Here is a 16,325-nt window from a genome sequence, read left to right as displayed (position 1 = left end):
AGAATTGTATGGACTCAAGTAACCATCTCGTACATGGTACACTAGGATCGATATCTATCTCATCGGTTTGGGCTTCACAAAAAGTGAAGCAGATGCAAACCTCTATCATATTTTGGTAGAAGGTAACTTATTGATTATTGTTTTATATGTTGATGAATTGATCCTTACTGGCGATGAGCAGTTGATCTGATCTTACAAGGAGGACCTTGAAAGAGAGCTTAACATGAAGCACATATAAGTTCTTTAGAAACAACAATGGAAATCATTAGCGAAACCCTAATAAAACCTTCATAAAAAAACATTTCTGACAATAAAAACGTAGACATAATGTTGTCCCACCATAATGATAACGGGAAACTTACTTCAGAACCATGGCGACTAAATAGATTTTGTTGCTCCTACAACTCTATTGACCTCTTAGATATACCTGAAAATCATCAAAGCACATTAGCAGAAAAAATATAGACATCATATAAAAGCTAACATAATTTACAACATAAAGAAATCGGTAGCACGTAATTCCGCTAGAAAATGAAAAAACCCTCTCTACCCTACATGATATTTAAAACTCATGGCTCAAATATAGACAACGACCAACAACTTCTAGGAACATAAAACCTTCAAAAAGTGTATTTTTAGTAGAAAAACATGCATCAAACAAAGAGTTACAAGATATGATAAAAGTTTGCCCATAAACCTTAAGAACTCAAATATAATGGAATTTATCTTATAGAAAACACATATGAATGTTAATAATAACCTAGAAATAGAGACATGGCTAGAGATCCCAAAAACTCTTAGTGAAAACAAATTTGATATAGTTACTCACAAATTATGAATGAAAACTTAAAGATGTTGAAGTCTCGGAACAAAAGCACGAAACACAGGACACAGAGTTGAAGGAATACAATGAAATGACCATTGCTCTTGAAAAACTGCCATTAACATATTACAAGGGAAAATATAGATTAAAAGATAAATGTTGTTCAAGAGGCCATACCTTTGAATCATAACCTCTTTCCCAAACTCTAATTTGTATTAATGATTTGATGGGTGCACGCTCAATATTCAATGCCATCAATCAATGCGGGGATTAGGTGTTATTTTCAGATGAGAGATTAATGTATGGAGTTGTCTCTAGTGTGACTTTTTGGAATATTCTGTGCTGGTGAAATCTATAAGAGAACACATAATCTATTAATGGATATTAAGATATAGCTGATGTTATAACTTAATTGTGATAGTTCTTTGAATTGTAATTTTCATAGTTGATGATAGACATACACGATTAAATATGTCCATATATTAGTTTTCATTAATATAAATATCAACAATATTTTTTTTAATCTAAAAAAATATTTACCATATTATTGTAAAATACTTAAATCATATCACATATTTAGGTTAAAATACGCTAAATAAATAAAGAAAGAAAAAACAAATACGAAAATGACATTGCGAATTTAAACCCTTTCAACTGGTCATAGAAAATAATTTATTAATTTGTATAAAACAAAATTAAAATATTTAAATCATATCACATATTTAAGTAAAAATACCCTAAATAAAGAAAGAAGAAATATGAAGATTTCAACAGATTATAGAAAATAGTTGGTTAGTTTGTAGAAAACAAAACGGAACAAAATTAAAATAAAATGCGAAAATGTCAGACCAAGTTACAATCATTTCAATAATTTTAGATTTCTCATTAAAAAGTATTAAATTAAAAAATTAATATCTTAAACAACTTCGCTGCTATTTCAAAAATTACTTTTTCAATTTCCGTCACATGGAGAGGAGAGAGAATGATTGACAGCTGGAAAGATGTTGACTCGGCATCAGCAGCGTCCGTCGTATTGAGACTAAAGATGGATGATTTTCCTGTGCACATATATGTGTACAGGTAGATATATACAAAGAACTAGCGAATGTGATCAACCTTTGCATGGGTAACTGGTCTCATGTTTAAGAAGTTGAATACGACCAACTTCCTTTTAGATGCAAAATTTGTCATGAATATGGGCATTTTGCAAAAGGATGCCCCAAATCACAAGTAGGCCAAGAGCAACAGGGAGATCAGAATTAGCAATGGAAATAAGTGAAAAGGAGAACAAGAAATAACTGCCACTAGAATCAACCTACCCAAAATATTGTGTGATAGCCCTTGGTTGATTTTCCATGTAAATAAAATAAAACCAAGGTCATGGGACACATACTCCAAGCTAAATGTTGGGCAAAACATGGTGATGGGTATCACTTGTGATTAATTACTGGCTTGGAAAATGCATTGGCAAAGGAAAAGAGACATTAATTGACATTTATCTATGAAAATAAAGGAAAATATGAGAAAATGGAGTTGAAGGATCACAAATTTGCATGAGGAAGAAATTGAAGATAAAATAGTCACTTGGAAAGGTTGGTTGGTTCCTGAAGGTTATGTAGCATGTGTAGAAGGCCATAATGGTTTTGTTTTATCGGTTCCACTTCCTTAAGTGTACATGGGGATTTTAATTACATCATAGTAGCCTCTCATCACATGTTTAACCCAACAGATCGGGCAACTTGGGTAAATTTGGGAGGAGGGTGCTGCAAAGTGGTATCAGAGCATGGTTCACCCCTTGGACTCGATCGGCGGTGTGTGTTGGACATGCATACATATTGGTTGCATATGTGTTCCTTATGCTTGTGGGTTATGTGTTTTTTGTGTATGCAAGGTGGTGGTCATGGTTGCAGTTGTGTCGCCATGTGAAATTTGATGGTGTTGTTTTTGGATGTGGTCATCATGAGTGTGTGCAGGTTATGCATGTTAGTGCTTATATGTTGTTATGCATGTTAGTGCTTATATGTTGTTATGCATACATTGACATGGTTATAGTTGTTGTGTATGAGATCATGGTATGTGGTCAGTATGCTCAGGCACGGTAACTGGCTGATGGTTGAAATCTTGTTTGTGTATTGATATGATTATCATTATGCATCAATTGTGCTAATCTAGTTGGTCTTGCAGACGATATATCCTCCCTTGAAATATACCAAGGTATTTTGATTATGTTATGTTTTGTTTTAAGCTAACAACGTATGATTGCAGGATGAAGATCAAATATGACTAGAAAGATGGTAGGTTATAATTCACGAGACTCTCTTAATGGATCAGACGAGTCTGGTGTTGGGAACTCTTCTGATATAGTAGACACGTTGAGAAGATTGAAGGCAAAAATAAGAAGTTGCAAGGCTAATAGTGACGTAATCATGCAAGCACAAGAGAAACGAGCAGAATTTAATGCAGTCATTCTTCACGGTGTGTCAGAATTGTAGAGATAGGGACCACTTAATATCAACCATGGGAAGGAGGAAAGAACTAATGGGGCATATGGTAGTTGGTATCATGGTGGGCACGGGTCAAATAGGGATGACACGATATGAGATGGAAGGCTCTTGGATACTCTAGATAGGAGAGGTGATGGACATAAGTTCTATTCTAGTTATGGTTCTGACAGGCACTATGATCGTCATCGTTATAATCCTTTCAAGAGGAGTGACAGGGGATATTTTCTATATGAGTTCAAGCAAGTGAAACCACCTACCTTTGATGGAGATTTGCAGAAGCCATAGGATGTAGAAGCATGGTTACTTGGGATGAAGAAATTCTTTGAATTGCATGAATACACAGAGAATATGAAGGCTAGAATAGCTATCTTCAGCCTCAAAGGGAAAGAAGACATCTGGTGGGAAGATACGAAGTGGGTTAGAGACATCAGGACAAAAGACTTGAGTTGGCATGAATTTAATAGATTTTTTAGGAATATGTACTCGTCAGAGAGGTACTACGACAACAAAGCCAAGGAATTCCATTAGCTAAAGATGGGATCGATGACAAATGAGGAGTACACTACTAAGTTCCTAAACTTATTGAGGTATGTACCATATGTTAAGGATGAGAAAGCCAAAGTTCATAGATTTGTTAGTGGATTTCCATTAGCATTTAGAGATCAGATTGAGTATGATGAGCCTCAATCACTTGAGGAAGTTATTAGGAAATTGAAGCATTGTTATGAGTAGTTTAAGCACAAGACAAGATCTCAGTAAGGTTGGAAATGGAAGGACATAGCTAAAGGTAAATGGAAACCAAAAAGAACAAGGACTCATGATGCATGTGAGAAGGAAGATGTTGTGCCTTAAAATACGTTTAATGGGTCACAACATGGAGGGAAACATAATAGAGGTGATGGTATAGGATAGTTGCAGTGTTGAACATGTGGTAAGAAGAATCTTAAGAGGGATTGTCAGCTGAATCAAGATGGTAGGCCTCAGATTTACACTGCATAGGAAGCACATATATTTTGGGATGTTGGGCAGATCATTCCTCGTATCTATGCGACGTTGAATAATAGGTAGGTAGATCACCAGACATGTATTATCGAGATGGATGATAAGATTTGTGATCAAGTTGTTTCTATTTTGATTGAACCTAGATCTAATTATAGTTATCTTAGTCCTGAACTGGTGGATAAGTGTGGCTTGAATAAAGAAGTGCATGCAGACTCCTGATTAATGAAGTTGGCAACAGTTACAAAGAAGAGAGTGTATCACTGGTTAAGAGCTTGTGCATTCTATTGGGTTAGGGTCCTTAGGGGTCAGTTTTGGGGTTAGTTTAACCGAATTTTGTAATTTTTTTTGTAAAGAATGTAAAGTCTCCGTGAAATGTAAATGCAAAGCGCGCAGCTAGATAGGAGTCAAAGGGGTTTCAGCCCCTTGTTTTGGGTCAATTTTAAGATTCTCCCATGGTCTAGGGACCATGGTATTGTATGGAATAAATATATAAATAGTTGGGTCATAGCGAGTCTTAGAGATAACTTAGAATGAAGAATTGTGAACTTTGAATGAGTTTTGCGTTTTTGGGCAAGTGCTAAGGCAGGAAGGCTCTACTTCCTATACCTAGGCGAGATGGGGAAGGCTCCTACGGCTGAGTGTGTAGGATTTCTTGGTAAGTCTGCAACTGAGTGCACAGACCCCTGCAACTGACTATGTAGGGCGGAGAAGACTGTAATTTGAATGCTGGAACTGAATAAAGACTGATTTTTAAGAATTATCGTGCATTTGAGTATTATTGTCAATTATGCTTATGTTATATTTTGTTGCTCAATAATATTTTTTTCTTTGAATAATGTACGAAGTCTGCGCGAAACTACTGAATCTATCTTATTTATCCCTGTTTTAAGTAATTATATTTGTTCGCGAAGTTACGGGTTATTTCAGTTATGATTTCTAATAAATTGGATCGATCTACGGGGAGGGAGATCTAGGGTTATCGATTAACACGTGAAAGTGGATGATATTCCTATTTAGGGTCCGCAAAGACCGATCGTAGACCTTCATGGAGGTCTAGAAGCCATTTTAACCGAGTCACTGTAACAAGCTCTAGAAGGATACTAATTTGCGTAAAGGCAGATCTGAGCTGCAAAGACTTAAAAACCACTTATCACATGCTCTTGGATGCAGAAACCTGGTTCTAGCATCCCCAAGTATAGCTTTGGGTGAGACTGCAGCCTGCACTACGTGGGTTGTTGCCGAAAGTGCCAGCAGTTAGGGTTTTGTTGTTTGGCGTGAACAACTATGACCCTATGTTACGCCCCCTTAATCCAACAAATGATACTGTTTCCAGGACCAGGATCTGTCTAAGAGAAGTGTGATAAATGGTTCTCTACGGAGAAAGAGCTTGATAAGTGGATTGATCGAAAATGGCACGCATTCACAACTCAAGAGAATAGGAGCCCTAAATTATCCAAGGAGCATTGGTTATAGAGGTTTTGTAGACAGACAAGACCACTGTATTATTTTGTTTCTTCCCGGAAGAAATATATGAGTGGTTGTCTAAATTGGTTGATAGTCAATGGATGTGGAGGCTCAAAGGCCCTATCGTGTGGACTCTTGAAATGGTGTGACGTCTAAAGGTGTCAAGAAGAAACATTGCACGGTTTGTGGATCACTGGATTGATCGCACATTCGGAAGCTTTCTGACTTATTTCAGGATCGACAGAAACATCAACTACAACGAAGCGGAACGAAGAATTTTAAAGAACCGCAAGATAAGTATTTGAAATCAATGAAGTCTTGGATTAAAATGTTATTATGTGAAAAGAAGGTTATGCAATTACCTTGATGTTTGGCGCTATTCGAAGCGAGAGATTCTTTAGTAGAAATGGAGGATCTAGCCCAGAATATAGTCCACTCATCAAACCTCCTTCAAGCGATGATGAAGGGATGGTGCTGACTACACCGTGAAGTGCAGTTCAGTTAATAACACAGGGTATTCTGAGGATACCTCATCCATCCACTCCACCTCCACCTCCACCTACACCTCATACACCTTCACCTCCACCTCCACCTCCACTCCCACCATTGAACATGGAAAATGCAATGAAAATGCCTATTTTTAAAGGAATAGGGAGCGAATATCCATAACAGTTTTGGTTTGTCGCAGATGTTGTTTGGACAACACAACAGATTACGGACGATAATGTTAGGAAAGCGCAATTGGGTACAACCTTACAGAATCGCGAATAAACAGGGTATATCAAGTATTGCACTGACAACCCCAACGCGACGTTGGAGGATACCCAACTAACTTTGAACAAGAAGTTCAGTAGGCCTAAGTCAAAGGCGCAATCAAAAATTGAATTGAAGGAAATCTGAAAAAAGGTCAATGAGACATCTTGGGACTTTGATTAGAGGTTGAAGTGCCTTATTAGGCAGGCTAATATGTTAGTCTCAGATTTCCAACATCACGATTTATTTATAGGATCGCTCTTGCTAGATTTAAGAATACCTCTGTCACAGTAGAAGATATACATGCAAGTGGAAGGCTTGAAGATCACGATGAGGCTGGATGCATCGCTTATTCAAGGTACGAACCTTGGAGTGCAACATATTCATTCACATCTGGAAATCATGTACTTGTAGTTGCGGAGCTTGAAGAAAGGACAGGAAGCTTAGCTGAACGTGTGCGCTAAGATTTGGTGTCTAAAGTGTAAGAGCCATGGATATGATAAGGACCATTACTTGGTCTATAAAAACTATATTATAGGGGGAGGACCTGTCCCCCTGAAACCAGAGAATAATGTTGGGATGAGCATGCGAGTTGTGCTATGGTGAACTATCTGTCAGGTTACAGGGCAACATGCTATTGATAACTGCCATTTATTGCAAAAAATTGTACAGACTCCTTAGTAGTTGTTTTGCAACTTCTGTAAGTCTGTAGGACACGATGAACGCCATTGTAGGAGTTAGGAGCTGATGATGGATAAAACCTCCGCCTACAGAATGTAGGTAAAGAACCGGAATACAGATCAGGACATAAGGGCTATGCTTAGAGGATTCCAAGGTTGAGGACGAGGAAGGGGCATTGGACCAGGTTGGGGGCATGGGTAGGTAATCTGCTATAATTGTGGCGAAGTAGGGAACTTTGCGTGAGATTGTACAAATCCCACACATCCATCATGTCAGTATTGTAAAAAATTTGACCATATCATAGAGGAATGTCTGGTCCTTTTGAAAAAGATTCAAGAAAAGAATGCGCAGCCAAAACAGCCTATGCAGAACATTCAGATGATGAGGAATGAGCCCTACGAAGAGGATCAGAACATAAATATCGTGCTGAGAAGTGGCATAACGACTGGTGCAGATAAAGGAAAGAAGTCTTAGGAAGATGGATGGGTGCTCAAGGTTGGTAAGAAGGAAGTAGATTTTGATCTTAATCATGCTAAAGAGACCTTCATGGAGGCTAAGAAGAACTTTGCTAAGACCTCTACCTCAAGAAGTCAGGAGAAAGTGCCCAAGACCAGCGTGATGCAAGAAGTAGATCCTTCAGTACTAGCCACTTTTCTGGAGACTTGTATGAAGTTATTGCGTGATCAGAAAGTAGTACAAGGGTTGCAAGAATTAATCGACAAGTGTGAAGATAAAGAATAGAGTCCCGCTCAACAACGCACAGTGAGAAAGATTTCTAAGCATAAGACACGAACGGGGTGTGAGGTGAGGCTAACTGCATAGATAGGTGAATATGAAATGGACCAGGTAGTCTTGGATATGGGATCTGATTTGAATGTCTTACCTAAGAAGACATGGGAAAGGATGGGGATACCCGCGCTGCAATGGTCTCCTATTCAGTTGCGCATTGAAAACCAACATAAGATTATTCCGATGGGGCGCTTATATGTTGTAACGGTGGACATTGAGGGCAGGAGCGTGTTGGCTAACTTTGAGGTCATTGAAATAGTGTATGACAATAACCCCTACCATACGTTGCTAGGGATTTATTGGGCTATTGATATGAACAGGGTAATCAACTTGAAGAAGCATAAGATGTCATTTGAGAAGAAGTTGCTCAGGGTTATAATACCAATAGACCCTGCAGAAGGAGCGCATTATACAGAACCTGTCTGCGACTATGTAGAAAGTGACGATGACTTGGATCAGATATACAAGATAACAATGTGAGATGAAGATTGGATCAATCCCATAGCTGATGGACGAATTGTGTGGGACAGGGATGTTATAGACATTTTTGTGCCTCGCATCATGGAGCATGAAATGTCGATAATTACAGGGATCCTCAGTCCTTAAACATGTTGTTCTTACCCCTAAAAGTGCAAGGTCATCAAACAACAACACTTCCAATCAGTTCTCCACCTGAAAACACTTCAAAACAGGCTTATTTTGGATCATGTCAGCTGCTCCACTGAGCTTCTGCGCTAGAATGCAACTGTCCCTCCTTGTACCTGCGCTGGAAGTCAAAACTAATGAAGGTTACCTGCGCTGGGCGAGATTGGCCAAGTGGCACAGCCATCCTGCAAGGTGTCAACTGCCCAGGAAGCTTCCAAACTGACACTTGGTTCATGAGATTCACCCTGTGATGAGTAAGAGGTACTTGATCACCATGTGTAACCAAGGATCTCCAAGTGGACTCAAGAACTGAAGCTTAACTGAAGAGGGAGAGGACATAAGGCAGCTTCATGTCAGTCTCAAGCTGACTCATCCTCTCTTCTTCTATCCTATATATAGAGCTCTTCTATGAGGTCTAAGGAGGCTGGAATTTTGTGTAAAGCAAGGAGGTGCTGTTGGTTTACAGTTAGAGCTATTGGGTGATTGTTTTACTAGAGGTGAAGAGGAGAGTTCTTGCTGCTGGGGAGGTGCTGCTGGATTGGAGCCATCAATGGTTGTAACCTTCTCAGAACCCTGTTACTTCTATCAATAAAGTTTTGCATGTTCTCCTATATACTTGTATTGCATTGATGTATTGTATTTACATGTATATTTGATTCACTCTAATCCATGCATCAGTTATGAGTACATGTATCTTGTAGTTTCCTCTCTTGTTTTGTGCAGGATCTGTGTGTAGCTGGACCGGCAAAGAGAGCAAAGAGCTGGGAACAAGAGACAAAGAGAGAGGACAAGGATCGACTAAGCGAAAGACACCAGGTTGGTTAATCTTTTCTTCCTTCTCTCTGTACTTTCATAAAGGAAAACATCAAAGCTTTACTTTCAGTTGTTGCTAAAGACTGTCACCTTTAGAGTAGGGATAGGGTCATCCGCATCGGATACTTTTCCCCACAACAAACTGGCGACTCCACTGGGGAGCCTAGTATCTTGTTGGTGTTTGTAGTATTTTGCTATTCATTTCTTGAAGAAAAGAGTACCAAATCGAAAAGCTTTTGACTATATCAAAAGCGAAGTAGAGGGACTGCTACTCTTACTCATTTGCTAAGCAAATTCAAGATTTGAAGAGCTTATCTACAAAAGACTCTTTACTCTTTGTGATAGATCTTCATCCTCTTGATCATCCCTTAGCCTGTACTTGACCTATAGCTTTTTATTTCAGCAAAAACAGTGCATTTTTGAGCTTTTTATGACCCGGAATTCTTTGTAGACGCAACTCTCGTGTGTCAGTGCAGGCTGTCCACAGGCAGTCTGCATTACAGCGCAGGTGCTCCCTTCGGGAACTGCGCTGAGAGTCAAACTGGCAGACTAGAACCTGCGCTGGTCCAGTTAGCCATTGTCTTGCTCAGCTTTCCCATTGTGTCTTGGCCCTGTTTTTCACTGATTTTTTGCTGATTGCTTGCTGGTCATTGAACTTGCTGTAAACCACTTCTCCTTGACATTATTCCGCCTCAGTTGTGTGATGAAACTATGAGTGTTCTTTCAGTATTTCTTGTTTCAGTCACAGTTTCCCATTGTGAAAACCGAACTAGTATAGCTGTGACCTCTTAGATCCTGAACTGTAAAAGTGTCTTTGTGATCTTGTGAGCTAGTTTTATTACTGTTCATGGCTGTTTGAGTTTGTTTGCTCTTCATTTTTATGGTTTGAATCTATACATTTCCTGTGTTTAAACAAGTCTATCATAAGGTGTCTTTTTGATTGTGGACAAGCTTGTTTATTTCTACTTGAAATTAGATTCAAAATTATACAACAGTTTCCTTTCTGTCTTACATCAACATTAAGGATAACGAAAAGAAATACATGCATTGTGCATTTTGCATTTGACTGTGTGCTTGACGATTTAGGAAAATGTGCATTTTAGTGTGTGTTCTATGATCTGTGGAAAAAGTTGTGTCTTTCTTTTCCCTCAGTAGATTAAGGTTTTCAAAGTTGAAAGATTGAAAAGATTTGCTTCTCATTCTTAGATTGCATATAGGAAGTTGTATATATACATCTCGTGGCGAACCTGAAAGGCAAATTGTTAAGAAAGATCAACATTAAAATAAACTCAATTTACATAACAACGCTTTGGAATTTAACGCAAACATCTAGAGGTCTAGGTAGAGACGTGTTCCGGCGTCGTTAAACATAGTGACTGTCGATCTCTACGAAGGTGGGTGATTCCTCCTGAGAGTCGGTGGCACTAACACAGACTTGAGCTCCCGCGTACCGTCGCGTATATTGGGAGACCCCTATAGGCTTTTATCCTTTATCCTTAGGAAACTGTGTCGGCCGCCCTACTGATCGCGATGCAGTGAACACAGCATTCACGAAGATCGACCACTCGTACCGTAAAACGTATTCTGTGGTTTCGCGAAAGGTTTGGCACACCCTCTGCCTAGATCTCCAGAGCAGTTTCTTTTGGCCCTTTTCAAACTCTATAACTGAAAAGGTCCAACCGAGCATTTGTCACTTCGGGCTCGTTAATACATTGAAGGCGACTAGAGTCATCTTTAGCTTTTTCTCGACTCTTAAAATATGAAAAAGCAAGTTTGTGTCTAAAAGCGTCGTTAATAAAATTTATTTTAAGCGGAACATAATCACCTGTTATTCCCACGTTGATCTTTCAGTTGAAAAGTATGGAGCCCACCAACCAAGGAAGTAACCTTGGCGGAAGTCCAAATTCCTTCTCCTCTTGGGGAGATGTTGGTGCGCCTCATATGGCTACATTGTCACTTCCAGGGTTGACAATTGCCCTCCCTGTATGGCTCTTTTCAACTAATGTAGTCCAGATCGCCACTAATCCTGAGCAGTCGAATCAACAGTCAGAACAATCTAGAACTACCCACCAGCCTTCCCCTTCTTACGATACTTCCTCTGATCCTTCATCTTCGCAAGGTAGAGCCGGCAAAAGTCAGCCTCCCAAGGAGAAGAAGGAAAAGAAGAAGAGAGAAAAGAAGCAGAAGGAGCCTCTGGCGAAGGCGACTAGGGGCAAGCAGAAGAAAGCTGACAAAAACCCACACACTGCACCGACCGGGCCTAAATCGCCATGTGTCATTTGCAAAGGGATCCATTTCCATCGTGATTGTCCTTGTATTCCCCGGATACTAAGGGACTGGTCCCCAAGGTTGCACAATCCGGTAGCATCAACCTCTGGTTGTCATGTTGATTGCATTCCGTCAACTAGCGAGAGTGAAGGACGAAGAAGGGGACCAAGATCACCCTGTCTATTGTGTGAAGGCAATCATGCCATCCACAAATGTCCATTCTTAGATGAGGCAAAGAGAGTTTTGGAAGATCGCCCGGTTTTGCCGTTGCAACTTCCTCCTGGATACCGAAAACTCGCGCCTAATCCCTCGATAGTTGAAAATCCAGTTGACCCGCTCAAGTGGTCAGCTGAAGTGTTGGTCATTGAGAATGAACCTACCGAATCTAGACCAGACGAAAGTCTAAAGGTTGAAACGACAGTTGGCCCGGTTCTTCATTCAGAGGTTCTATCGTCCAATGACTCCGTCATTGAAGACCCGTCTTCAAATGACACCGTCGCCGAAGAGTCATCTTCATGCGACACCCTCACTGAAGAGAATAAGGATGACACCATCCAGGTTCTTTTCATCAGCACCGACTCCGATGAGCGTCAGGGCAATGCGCCCATTCCTTTATCGCAGGAAGGAACATCATCAGAGTCATATCCGGCCGTATATTCAGTCCCACCGCCAAGCAACCTGGTTGTATCCTTTCATTGGAATCAACTAGGCAGACCCCGGTTACCAGCCAGTATACCATTCAGAATCATTGTCCAGATCTATAGAATGATTATGGCTGGTACTATGATTGATGAAGGGGCGTCTGTGAGTATCCTTTCCTCTATTGCTTGGAAAGCACTGGGTTCCCCAGCGCTTTTACCTGAGTTGAGAAATCTCTCAGGTTTTGATAAAGGAACCAGTCGACCATTAGGGATCCTCCCCAATGTACCTGTTACATTGAAGGGGAACACCGTCAGGATGAACGTGTTGGTCGTCCAAGGACCCTTGGATTATAACCTACTCCTCGGACGCGACTATATTTATTGCATGGGAGCGATAGTCTCCTCACTCTTTAGAGTAATGTGTTTTCCACACGAAGGAAGGATGGTCAAGCTCGTAGACCAACTTTCATTTCCGGGATCTCGCATCGCAAATAGTCAAATACCAATCCTAAATGGTCTGTTCACTCAAGATACACCTCCGCCCCCAGTCCTCCTTCCCGATGAATGCGAGTGATTCGGAAAGAAAGACTAGGACCCAGGGGGCATGCACCCTCGTCTGCTTCGGGCAGAAGAAACTCCGGGTATAAGGAAGAATTTCTGCAGAAGAATATGACTAGTCCGTACCCCGTCCGTGGAAGGAAGTGGGGTTGTTCTGGAATAATAATCTTTTGTTAAAGTTATGTGTTTGACAAAAGAGTCATTCACCTTTGTCTAAAAAAGTGGGCAATGCCCAAGTAGGAATTCCCTTATCGCGACGAATAGTAACCATCTTTGAATTCAAGCCTCGCCCATCGAAACATATGTTTTGAAGGATAAGCAGGGGCAGCCTACAAAGTAGGAGACTATATTATTGTGACAGAGGGTAACCATCTTTGGACAACCCAATGATAGACACCGCCGAAGAAAGAGATTGATTTGCGGCAGCGAATAGAACCCTCTTCGGATAATAAGAAAGAGGCAAGCCTCCCTCAATAATACCAATGTTTTGTCTTTGAGTAGTGTTCTTCTATTGTCACAAATAGTTGTTTGTTAAAAGTGGGCCAACGGGAAGCCTGAGTACTGCGTAAGACCCCTTAAAATAATGAGAAGACAAGTATCGTTAGCATTAGATTAGCAAGATGACAAATAACTGTGAACACCCAAAGAAAAGCAGAGGTAGGGGAGAGGAGGGGCAGCCTCGAAATTCTATCCTATACCTGGGGGCATGCAAACTTTTGGAATGCAAGCAAGGGACGACTATTTATTTTTAAAATTTTTAGGTCCTCCCTTTAAACCTGTAGGTCTAACCCGTTAAACTTGTAGGATTAGCCGTTTCCGACCTTGCATGAAGAAAGCTTGTGGGGCAAAAGTAAAATTTGCCAAAATTGGAGCATAGATTTATGAGATAAAGCTCCTTAAAAAATAGTTATCTCATAGGAGGCGTTCTTATTATGACTGGTATATCGAGCAGTTTTAGCATATAGTTCATGCTCGTTTAAAAAATAAACGCAAAATCCGAGCAGTTTTATGACTGAATTTATGCTCGTTAAAAAATAGAAAAGTGTGAGCAAAAGGTTCCCCCAGAGTTCAAGCTCATGAAAAAATGAACCGGTAAATGACCTTTTGAGATCGTAAATTCATCAGCCATAAGAACCTTGATCGTGTTTTCATCCATCACCTCCACTGTTCATTTGGCCGATTATTCACTTCCATTTGTGTGTTTACCTCTTTTGAGAAACAGCTGCGAAGAGTGATTTCACCTAGCCATCCTTGTGACACTGCCGTGATTGGAAAATTCCAACCTGTACCTGGAATCTGCTGCTATCCCTGTTTATCACTCGTTCCTCAAAAGACGAGTCTTCTTTGAGCTCTTTTCACTGACTCGTAAAATATGAAAAGTTTGCCGAGTTTTGGCCTTCCAGCTCGTTAAATGACCGGAATGCTATCCCTCCTCTAAATTTTAATCTTTTTGGACCTGAGGGATTATTGCACAAAAGGATTGAGTGCTTGTCTTGTTCGGCTCGTTAAAAGTACCGAACAGCCATCCCTTCTGTATTGTTTTATACTTTTTCGGACTTAAGGGATTAGCTGACGAAAAAGGAATTATGGAGTTGACTTTCTGTACCTTTTTAGACTCTCTAAAAATGAAAGGGACCGAGTTTTCCTTGTCGTTAGACTCGTTAAAATGATTAAATAGCGACAAACTTGTCTTTAGACGAGAACGAGTTTCCCTATCGCTAGGCTCGTTAAATCATAGCGATGGGCTTGCCCGAAGGGCAGGTTATAGAACAAGCATATGTTATCCTCCTCAAGCTTGACAAAAATAAAGAGGTACTGGTCAGAAATGACTGGGGAAAAATTGGGAGAACATCAAAGTTTAATGGTAGCAAGTCACTCTTGAACATGACACTTTTCCTCCGTACCACATCGGGTTGGGTTGTTTCATTCACCGGTCTCACCGCCATGGTCCTCGCCAAACCATCCACATTTGGGGTAATGCTACCGATCCATCGCATCGATGTCGTTATATGTTCAAGAGGGGTCATTCTGAAAGTGTCAACTGTGTCCCATCCACTGCCATACATTATCCTTCATCCATTCATGATCGCCACCCTGAATCATATGTCACAGTTTGTTTTCACCTCCACTAAAATCATTAGCTCCATTCCGTGTCATTGATGTGGGATTCATTAAGGCCCTCCTTTGACGGATCGCTTCTTGTCGACGTCAGCTCATTATCCAAGAAGTTGATCTAGGAACACCCCCATCAGTACTTTGAAGCTTGCATGCCTCAATGGCAAGTTTCTCACTTCCGGCGACAGGTATACATCAATGACCTTCGACCAGAAGATTTTGCGTGGCGTTCGACGCCAAGTCCTTTATTCACGCCACGTGAATTGTACTGCAGTACCTTGAGGATCATCGTCATTATTGGTGATTCCTCTCGCGCTTGTTAACGGTTTTCATTATTGACCGGTAATCAAGCGATGTCTTTCCATGTTCGACTTCAGCGAAATTCTCACATGGATCGACTTGTACTTAGAGTGAAGATCGAACGAGTTTGAAGACCCCGGATCTAGTTTCATCCATCCGGGCTGCGATATATATTCAGGAAATATAAAAGCATTTTCCATGTACATCATTGCAGCAGATGATCATCCTGTTCAAAGGCTGATAATTTCAGCAGAAAATTATCAGTCTACCTTCAGACGATCGTCTGTCATATGTACCAAAATGTATTTATAAAAGCTGAGCATGGGAATGCCCGCCTCAGCTAGATCATGAAAAAAAGAATGAAAAATAATGTATTGTATTGTATTACAGGGCGCCTCCTCAGCACTGGAACGAACTTCGGACCCTCTAGATAAAGCATTTCACCCGATAAACGGCCTCATACTTTAGGGGGCAACTGTTATAGACATTTTTGTGCCTCGCATCATGGAGCATGAAATGTCGATAATTACAGGGATCCTCAGTCCCTAAACATGTTGTTCTTACCCCTAAAAGAGCAAGGTCATCAAACAACAGCACTTCCAATCAGTTATCCACCTGAAAACACTTCAAAACAGGCTTATTTTGGATCATGTCAGCTACTCCACTGAGCTTCTGCGCTGGAATGCAACTGTCCCTCCTTGTACCTGCGCTGGAAGTCAAAACTAATGAAGGCTACCTGCGCTGGGTGAGATTGGCCAAGTGGCACAGTCATCCTGCAAGGTGTCAACTACCCAGGAAGCTTCCAAACTGACACTTGGTTCATGAGATTCGCCCTGTGATGAGTAAGAGGTACTTGATCACCATGTGTAACCAAGGATCTCCAAGTGGACTCAAGAACTGAAGATTAACTGAAGAGGGAGAGGACACAAGGCAGCTTCATGTCAGTCTCAAGCTGACTCATCCTCTCTT

This window comes from Pinus tabuliformis, chromosome 5_2 (genome assembly GCF_031772625.1).
Source record: "Pinus tabuliformis cultivar Carrire ecotype Pingquan chromosome 5_2, CPIR1, whole genome shotgun sequence".
Taxonomy (NCBI): Eukaryota; Viridiplantae; Streptophyta; class Pinopsida; order Pinales; family Pinaceae; genus Pinus; species Pinus tabuliformis.
Note: the sequence above shows the minus strand (reverse complement) of the source record.